At 36.8% G+C, this 10,374-nt stretch overlaps 1 protein-coding gene across 1 annotated transcript in view; it reads left to right on the top strand.

Annotated features, from left to right (window-relative positions):
• Window positions 1-10,374, top strand: part of LOC139448771 (E3 SUMO-protein ligase RanBP2-like) — a 61,390-nt gene that overhangs the window by 37,286 nt on the left and 13,730 nt on the right. The gene's annotated exons all lie outside the window — the stretch shown is intronic.

Here is a 10,374-nt window from a genome sequence, read left to right as displayed (position 1 = left end):
TACATACTTTATTATTAACAGATGGAAACATGGGTACTAAAGTATTGTTGTAATGCTGTCTAAACTTAATCTAGCTAGCATACCAATTGTGAAAAGTTAACATGCACATGGTAAATTAAACATGAATGACAGGAAACATAAGGCCAAGTATTTTCATTGTCTTTAATTGAGTTATTATTATCGTAACAACACTTAAACATAACCAGTGGAGGAAAATGCTTTTACAATATTAAATATGAATGTTCTTTTGGTACTATAATATATGAATATGTATCGTTTTGAAACAGGTGGCTATTTCAGTCACCTTTAATATGTATCACCTGTTCGTACAGATCAAAAGAGGTTATCACGCGAGTGTGTTTAGGGATGGTAAATATCCTGCATTAGGAATAAACATTGTATTTAGCGAGCCTTGGGGGATTGCCTAAAAGTCGGGCCAAGAAAAGTCGGGCCGGGCCGGGCCGGGCCAGCGGGTAATACTAAAAATGGATTGCAGAATAATAAAACGAAACGTGCATATCTAGGCAGATCTCAAATGTCCAGAAACGGATAGTTTTGCTCATTTCATTGGGTTTGAATCAAAATGTATCTTCAGCAATGTAATAAACTGATAATTATAGCTACATACCGAGAGTTCATACCGAAAAGTCAGTGTCTTGACTGTGTCTTTACTTTGATGAGAAGTTTTCTCACCGACATTAGCGTGTAGGGGTGTGATGTCCTGGGCAGGAATTCGAAATGACAGTGTTTTGACTACTCTTCTTTCATTAATTAACGTGTTTGGCATACCTAATTAACCTTTACTAATTCATGTTAAACCAACACAGGATGTTTTCTGCAAGTGGATGTTCGCGAATGTCATAGGACTGACACGACACGTTTTAATAACTGTCAAAGCGCTTCTAAAATTACAACACATACTTTACATCTATAGACTAATTATAATATCATATCTACCTATATAACACTTTAGTGTCTCATATTGCAGTCATAACCATAGGAAATACAAACGTACCAATCCAAACAGAAAACCAAGAACCAAAATTCCATTACAATAAAGCTAACTGGGACCAATTCCAAGATATCTGCAACAAAGCTAACCTAAACGAAATAGAAAATAATGATCCAGAAACCTATTGTAAAAACCTAACAGACTATATAATAAACGCAGCCAAAACCTCCACCCCCTTCAAAACATCTGAGACAGGCAAACCGACCGTACCATGGTGGAATGTGGAAATAGAACAGACTAGACGAAAACGTAAATCAGCCTTCAATAAAGGAAAACGCGATTACAAATATTTAAACATAGCCCACGAACTAAACCACCAGGTTCAAAAACTAGTCCAAATAGCCAAAAGTAGAGACTGGACAAAATTCTGTGAAGGTATAAAAAACCGTACAGATGCCAGAATGGTCTGGCGCAAAATCCACGCCATTAGAGGCTTAAAACGACATAAAAAAACACACCTAAAACTGACAACTCAACCAACCCCGCCCAAAAGCAAATAATCTCGCCAACCGCTTTTCGGCCGTTAGCAGTAACACCAACTTCAGTCAAAAATTCCAAGATAAACTTAAAACAGAAAACAAACCCACAAAAGAACCAAACAATAACAATCTAGAAATCTACACAATGGAGGAGCTCCTCTACGTAATCCAAAACAGGAAAAAGGGCACAGCCCCAGGATTAGACCTAACTTCTTACCAAATAATTAAAAAACTCCCCCTAAAACTACTCCAGGCACTACTCAAACTATACAATCTCATCTACCTAAACGGACAGGTTCCCTCTCCCTGGAAACAGGCCCTAGTCATACCAATCCCTAAACCTAATAAACCAGCTAATCAAGCTAACTCATATAGACCAATATCCCTAACTTTCAAACTTATGTAAAGTAATGGAATCAATGGCTAAAAATAGATTACATCATTACTTAACCCAGAATAACATCATAAACCCAGATCAAAGCGGTTTCACTCCTGGCCGCTCAACCCTAGATAACCTCGCCCGACTAGAACAAGATATTAAGACAGGACAACTAAATAAACAATATACCACAGGCATCTTCTTAGACTTCTCTAAAGCTTTCGACATGGTTTGGCACGATGGGCTAATACAAAAACTTAAAAAAATAGGACTCAAAGGTCAGATAGTAAACTACATCCAGGACTTCCTAAACAATCGTAAAATAACCGTGGGTATAGACCAAACTCTATCGGACCAATGTCCCCTAGAAAATGGCACTCCACAGGGCAGTATCCTCAGCCCCACCCTCTTCAATATAATGATAAACGATCTTTTCGAGGGCCTATCCCCTAAAGTAAACACATCAAAATTCGCGGATGATGGAGCCATCTGGATCCGCACTAAAAGCATGAAAATGGCCCAAAATTTAATCCAAAAATCTCTTAATAAAATACAACAATTGGCTGACAAATGGGGCTTCTCCCTTAACTCAGAAAAAACAACAGGAATAGTATTCAAACATAAAAACATGAAACCCGGCTCCCCTATCCTCCAGCTAAACAATCAAACAATCAAATTTCAAAAACAAACCAAATTCTTAGGACTTATTTTCGATGAACATCTCACCTGGGATGCTCACATCCAAAACCTAACAACTAAATGCAGTAAAGACCTAAACACCCTAAGATGCCTAACTGGCTCTAACTGGGGAGCCTCCAAAGATACCCTCCTCTCTCTCTACATATCACTAATTAGATCAAAACTAGACTACGGCTGCGCCATATACAACACCCTAAACAACTCTCTATCTAAAAAAAACTTGACTCAATACAATATCAGGCTCTCAAACTAATTACACGCACCCAACATGGCACCTCCTACACCTCACTTCAGGCCTTAACAGGAGAAATGCCACTAAGTCTACGCAGGGAACAGCTAAGCTCAAATTTCTGGGCCGCGTCCCAATCAAACCCTCTCATCCAAAACTTAATAAACCAAAACATCAGCCCCAAAATCCAAGCTCTAGCTCGTAAACACCCCTTACTTACCCCAATATCCCAAAGAATAACAAACTACCTAAATGAACACCAAATTAAAAATCTTAAACAAAACTGCAAACAATCAAATATCTTCAACCCTAAACTTAAAATACCCAAAATAGACACAACACTAACTGCCAAATAAATAAACAAACCGACCCAAACATAGCTAAAACTACCACACTAGCATACATACACGAAAATTTGCCAAATTGGTGTCACATTTACACGGACGGATCCTCAGATCCGACCTCCAAACACACAGGTTTCGGAGTCCATACCACACAACCAACTAAAACCACACAATCCTTCCGACTCCCAAACAACCAATCAATATTCACGGCAGAACTAATGGGCATGGCCTCAGCCCTCCATAATCAAGAATCAAAAAAAAAACACAAAAAAAATCCTAATACTTACTGACTCCCTAAGTGGACTGCAAGCCCTCCAAAACAAAAATACCAAAAACCGACCTAAATTAATAAATCAAATACTTAAAAGCTACAACAACCTAACTAAGGCAGGCAAACAAATAACCTTCTATGGATACCCGCCCACGTAGGAATATACGGTAATGAAAACGCCGATAAAGCAGCTAAACTATCCCTCAAAATCCCAGAAATAAGCTTAAACTTACCCATCTCAAAATCAGAAATTAAAAGTGTAAACAAGCAAATAATCACCAAAAAATGGCATAACCTATATCTAAACTCAAATAGCCAAATCAAAAAAGTGCTCAGCAAACCACTTACCAAACCAAAAATTCTCCATCCATCAAAACAAATAGACAGAGTAATCACTAAACTCCAAACAGGACACACCAACCTAAATAACCACCTAAAAAAATAAAAAACACTACAGGTAACTGCCCACACTGCAAACAACTAGAAACCCCAGAACACGCACTCATCCACTGCACACACTACCTAACACATCGAACCGCATTACAAACCACCCTCAATCTAAACAAGGCTCTCACTCTAGAAGCAATACTAAACCCACAAAATAAACTAGAAGACTTCAAGGCCTTAGGCGTATTCTTAATCAAAACGGAACTAATAAAACGCATCTAAAAACACAATAACCTACCAAATCAAAATCACATAAACAAACAAACATCCACCATACCCAGCTCCCTTAGTTCTCCTCCCCAACCCCATCGGCATCTATTCCAAATCTCAAAATTCCCAAATTCTATATAAGCAACCCCTAAAGCCCCCTCTTGGGTTGCACAGACCACGTGTTATATCTACCTATATACTACTTTATAATGTCACGGTACATCGTATTTAAAGAAAAGAAGGGGCCCAAAGTGAACCTCTTTCCCTTTACATTTTCAACATAGTCTCTATCAGAAGTGTTTGGCTTGTGTGGGGTCCGACTTGGCCCGGGCAGTCAAAATCAACTTTAAACACACAGATGTATCTTCAAATGTGTTTACATCTATAGATTAGTGTTATATCTACCTATATACCACTTTATAATGTCACGGTACATCGTATTTAAAGAAAACAAGGAGCTCAAAGTCAAGCATTTCTACTGTATTTTCTTAAGAAAATCTCTGTCAGAAGTGTTCGGTCCGACTTGGCCCGGGCTGTCAAAATCAACTTAAACCTCACAGATGTATCATCAAATGGATTCACATCTATAGACTATTAGATATCCACCTAAATACCACTTTATAGTGTCTCAGATCGCTGTACTTAAAGAAAACAAGGTGCTCAAAGTGAAGCCCTTTTCCCTCTACATTCTCCACATAGAATCTATCAGAAATGGTGTGAGTGAGTGAGTGAGTGAGTATGGTTTTACGCCGCTTTTAGCAATATTCCAGCAATATCACGGCGGGGGACACCGGAAATGGGCTTCACACACACATTGTACCCATGTCGGGAATCGAACCCGGGTCTTCGACGTGACGAGCGAACGCTTTAACCACTAGGCTACCTGACCGCCCCTAGTAAGTAAGTAAGTAAGTAAGTAAGTAAGTAAGTAAGCAACTTTGTTTTACAGTCGTGATGTTTAAGATTATTAACCACCCGGGACAAGTCGACCCGACGGGTTGAATGATACGCAGGATGCAAAAGGAGGTAAGCGCAAGTACGGTACAGAAACTGAAGTAAGTTGGGCTCTCTTAGTTTTCTGTATGCTTACACATCATCACGTCATACTGGATTTAATTTCTTATTCTAAAACTGCTAATCTTTGTCAGTGGCCAGTGAAAGTATCACAAGGGAAAATTTCAATATATACAAAATATACAATTTGTATATATGGTATATCCAAAAATATACAATTTTGTATATATGGTATATCCAAAAATATACAATTTTGTATATATGGATAGATTTTACTACTGATTTACTCAGTTCCTTTTTACTGGATTCTCACAATATGTGGTTGATATTGAAAATATTACTAATAATACCGGACAGTATTATTGCATGTGACAAATATACTTTAAAATTATGTTCATTATGACAACTATATTTGGAGTGTTATGAAATAATTGGCATTTATTCATGTTGACAGCATTTTACATAATTAAGAAATAGAAGATTTCAGCAGACTTTTGTTACTGTTAGATATATAATACGTCCGTCTACTGTTTACAAATAAGATGATCTATACATACAAGTAGTTCAGAGTAGTTTTAAACAGTGACGGTAAATACATTTATCGTGAATAGCGGCAAATATGAATATATACAATTTAATATATATGTTTCTGTTATGTCATGGTATGTTGATTCTGAATCTAAAATATTGCTTTATATTGTTTGCCAAACAGTTGTATGCACTGTCCATCGTGATACTTCTACTTAAGTATATAAAAAAAGGATGTTTGTTTAGACATGCGTTCATTGTAAACAACGCCGTGTTTTCGCTTGCTGGTTAGCTTGTACAGGTCAAAAGCAAATTCAATCGCATTACTTTCGTGACGCATTTTAGGCCTGTCATACAGTTCCTGAAACAAATAAGTCCAATACAACCGATGCAAGTCAATCATATTTGGCAAGACTAGATTACTGCAGTTATATATTTTATCAATATAATCAAACAATTGTTTTTATTTTTGTAAAATATGTTCATTTCAGAAACTAGATGTTAGTCTAGCCAGCGGTCTAAACTCGCATTAATTTGGTTACACGTTTCATGATTTACAGTATTCGTGAAGAATATGTAACAATTAGCCACAATTAGAGCCTTTGGTAGGAGTAGAGGGAATGATAAGCATAGACTTGCTAACTATTTTATCATATTCATGATAGCTCAAAAGAAACTTTGATTTATGTTTGTAGTACACCCCAAAAAGAGGGATAACAGAAGTGATATATTAAGATGACATACCTTTATACATACTAACGTGTATAAACTACTATCAAACAGTGAGGATAACAGGTGTTTGCATAGAGGTGAGCGTATCCTGCACCACCGGTGGAACAAACACACGCAAAGGCAAGTTAGTTGTTAAATCCGAAAAACACGGAAACGATCAGCACAAGTCAAAATAGAGAATTTCATCGGACATAACTCCATTTGCTACTTCTGTGGTAGTCACCAATCAACCCATTTATACTTCCAAAAATAGCTTTAACCCTTTTAAAGCTTTTGTGAAATTCAACAATATGGGTTTGGTCTGACAAAGCAAGAAGCACAAGCGTATTCTTGCAAGTCTAAGGGTCCAACAGGAGTTATTTCTGCGACATGCTATTTCAAACCCAAAATTCAGAGGGATATATATGAAAAGAAAAATTTAAATAATACAAATATAAATTCCTTCCAGGTGAAGGCTATCTCTTGAAATCAAATTAACAAAGCAGATTTTAGTCAATGACACATCTCTTGGTGTAGAAGTTCATCTCTGTCACCATGCTATGGTATTTCTGGAAAGGAAAGTTAACTTACAAAGTTGTAATATACGTGAAAGGCTTAATGTCGCTGATTAAGCGCAAAAATATAAACTCTGACTGCTCAGTAACATTCATGTAATATTAGTAATATTCAAATAACGGTACTTGTTCTAGGTGTGTGTGACGTGGATACATATATACAAGCGTATAGAAGAAACGTCAACAAACTTGTAACTATGTATAAAATAATAAATAAGCCATGTCCTTCATATATAACTGATCTTATACCACCAGCTGTGTCACAGAAGGTCAGTTATAATCTCAGAAACCGCCATGATTTTGTAGTTCCATTTGCACGGACATCTACGTTTAAAAGGTCTTATATTATAGATACATTAGGGCAATGGAATAATCTATCATCAGGAATCAGGGATAGTCCGTCAATATCTTATTTTAAAGCTGTCGCATCTGAGCAGCCTACATCACCACCTATGCACTATAATTGCGGTTCTACAAACATATCGCACACTAGATTGAGACACAATTGTAGCACACTAAATTCCAACCTGTTTCGTGTTAATTATCTGACACTATTTCCTGTAAATGCGGAGCTCCTTGTGAAAATTCATTCTATTCATTCTTCCAATGTACCTTATATGATGATATTAGGGAGACATTACTGACAGCTATCGATAATCTTGGAGGACAAAAAACTCTAAATAGAAACTAAAACTTTTGTGATCCAAACTTAGATGTTTTCCTGAATACAAAAATATTCTTGTCTGTACACAAATTTATAGAAACGACTAACAGATTCAGTAGCTAGCATATTATTGTTTCCAAACTGTTAATCATTAATATTGTTAAATCTATATACAACACTAACATGTATAATATTAGCATATGTATGAGATGCACACTGTCTTCACTTTCCAGCACTTTGTACATATCCTTCATATGAGCACTGTATATTTATTGCGCACTATGTTTCCACAATGTGATGCTTCAACAGTAAAATGTTAATTTTCATTATGCAATATTATGTATAACTGTATATATGGAGAAGGTGGTAATGAGTGCTGCACTTGTGCCCAATCCCTTTGTCTTTTTGGACAATACAATATGTTTAATAATAATAATAAGTAACCAATGTATTATGATCAGGGTCCATTGTATCCCTTCAGCAAGTGCGAATCAGGTCCTATCACATCTGTTTTGTCATGTATCACGCGCTATACAATCGAACCTCGCTTATCTAAAATGTTGTCCGGATAAACGAGTTTCTGGATATCTGAATACCTTGTTATCTGACCGGTGTCCTCCCATTAGTTAGACGTCCCAATAGTTAGACAGCTTATAACAACACTTTAAACGGTTGAGTACACACCAATCCTTATGCTTGTTACCTCAGACTTTAAAATGGAATAGTCCAGATAAGATCTGACAAACAAAGCAAAGATACTTTAATATTATACTTAACATTTAATGGCACTTTACATTTGATAAATTTTATACAGTTTGTAACAACACTTTGTGACAGTTTTTGGTAATGTACACTTTACATTTAATAACTGTTACAGTTTATTTATCACCGACAGTCGTACATTTCTCATTGCAAGTCTTGACGACACATCTCCAATGTGTAAGGTTTGCCTCTCGCGGTTTCTGTTGTAAATATATCCATCTAATATCAACTGCTTACTTCCACGCCGAGAGGTGATTTACTCTACTTTCCTTAAACCAGCCATATCGATACTGACAATGATACGTACCCAAATATCATATTTATTTGTTTGATGAGTAGATAATCTAAACTCAACTCCTTCAACTGATCATACAGTAAGACAATTAAGCTACTCCAGAGTTTACGTAGTTAATCTCATGCCTATTGAACCTGTGCTGAGAGTAAGGTAATTTAGGTTAATTAAACGAAATTATAACATATATACTCCCTCAACTGTGAGTCCCCTATCCCTACGCAGTACTTTTATCTAATTAGGACTGATCCATTACACCTGTAGGTATATTCCCTCTTTGCCTAAATAAAAAATGTCTAACAATTGGGACGTCTAACTAATGGGATATAACCATCTGACCAGAAGTCCTTCCCCTACCTCAATTCTACCGAGGCATATGTGAAATGAATGGCAAAAATATGACTTATGAAGGATCGACCAATTACTAATAAAATACATTGTGCTGTACAGACCTACGCAGCATGCTGTGACAGCGCACTACATTATTGAAACGGCTGAAGAAATGCATATGTAGCCTAGTTTAGACTATGCACTTGTTTTGTGTACAGATACGACGGCGAGGTTAGGGCAACCTGACACACATGAGCATTAATAGCCATGTTTACCTGTACTAGTTGAGAGCCAAGGTTGAAGTCATTCATGTGTGAAAAATGTTGTCGAGGCATCTGTAAACGGCTAAAGAAATGCAAATGTAGCCTAGTTTAGACTATTCACTTGCTTTGTGTACAGATATGATGGCGAGGTAAGGGCAACCTGACACACATGAGCATTAATAGCCATGTTTACCTGTACTTGTAGTTGACTGCCAAAAATGCTGTCGAGGCATCTGTACATCTTCTTTGTCGAATTGCATTATGAAAGTACATCAACATGAGATATCATATACATTCATATATATTTGTTGAGCACGAAACCTTGAAGTGTAGCCAGGACATTTCCTCGAAACTATGGGCGGACATGTAGCTTCAATATCTTATAAATTATAGGTCAAGGTGTATTCAGAAAACAAAGATCTGAAGGGCTGTATTTCATTCATGGAACACACACAGTTTGTGACGGATTACGGTTACGAACGAACTAGCACTTGTTTGGCATTTTTGTTTAGATTTGTTATCTTGTTCTCTCTCTACCCTCTACTTCCTTAATCACAATTTAAATCCTAAATAGACTTTCGGGCCTAACACTGTGGCAATTTTAGACCCTCTGTTTCTGTATTTACTTGAGCTCATTTCCCCTAAGGTCTACACATCTCATAAGACTAAGTCATCAATGATGTCAAAGCTGTCTGACATGTTTCTAATGAACAGTTTATGAAGCTAAACAATCTCCAAGTGACTTAAGCACAAAAATACGCGAACACTTCTGACATAGAATTTCTTAAGAAAATACAGTAAAAATGCTTGACTTTGAGCTCCTTGTTTTCTTTAAATACGATGTACCGTGACATTATAGAGTGGTATATAGGTAGATATAACACTAATCTATAGATGTAAACACATTTGAAGATACATCTGTGTGTTTAAAGTTGATTTTGACTGCCCGGGCCAAGTCGGACCCAACACAAGCCAAACACTTCTGATAGAGACTATGTTGAGAATGTAGAGGGAAAAGGGCTCACTTTGAGCTCCTTGTATTCTTTAAGTACAGCGATCTGAGACACTATAAAGTGGTATTTAGGTAGATATAATACTAATCTAAAGATGTGAATCCATTTGATGATACATCTGTGAAGTTTAAGTTGATTTTGACAGCCCGGGC

The sequence above is a fragment of the Haliotis cracherodii genome, unplaced genomic scaffold (assembly GCF_022045235.1).
Source record: "Haliotis cracherodii isolate W230 unplaced genomic scaffold, xgHalCrac1.p SCAF_7, whole genome shotgun sequence".
In the NCBI taxonomy this organism is placed as follows: domain Eukaryota; kingdom Metazoa; phylum Mollusca; class Gastropoda; order Lepetellida; family Haliotidae; genus Haliotis; species Haliotis cracherodii.
The sequence above is the reverse complement of the archived record's forward strand: the minus strand, read 5'-3'. Positions and strand labels throughout refer to the sequence as shown.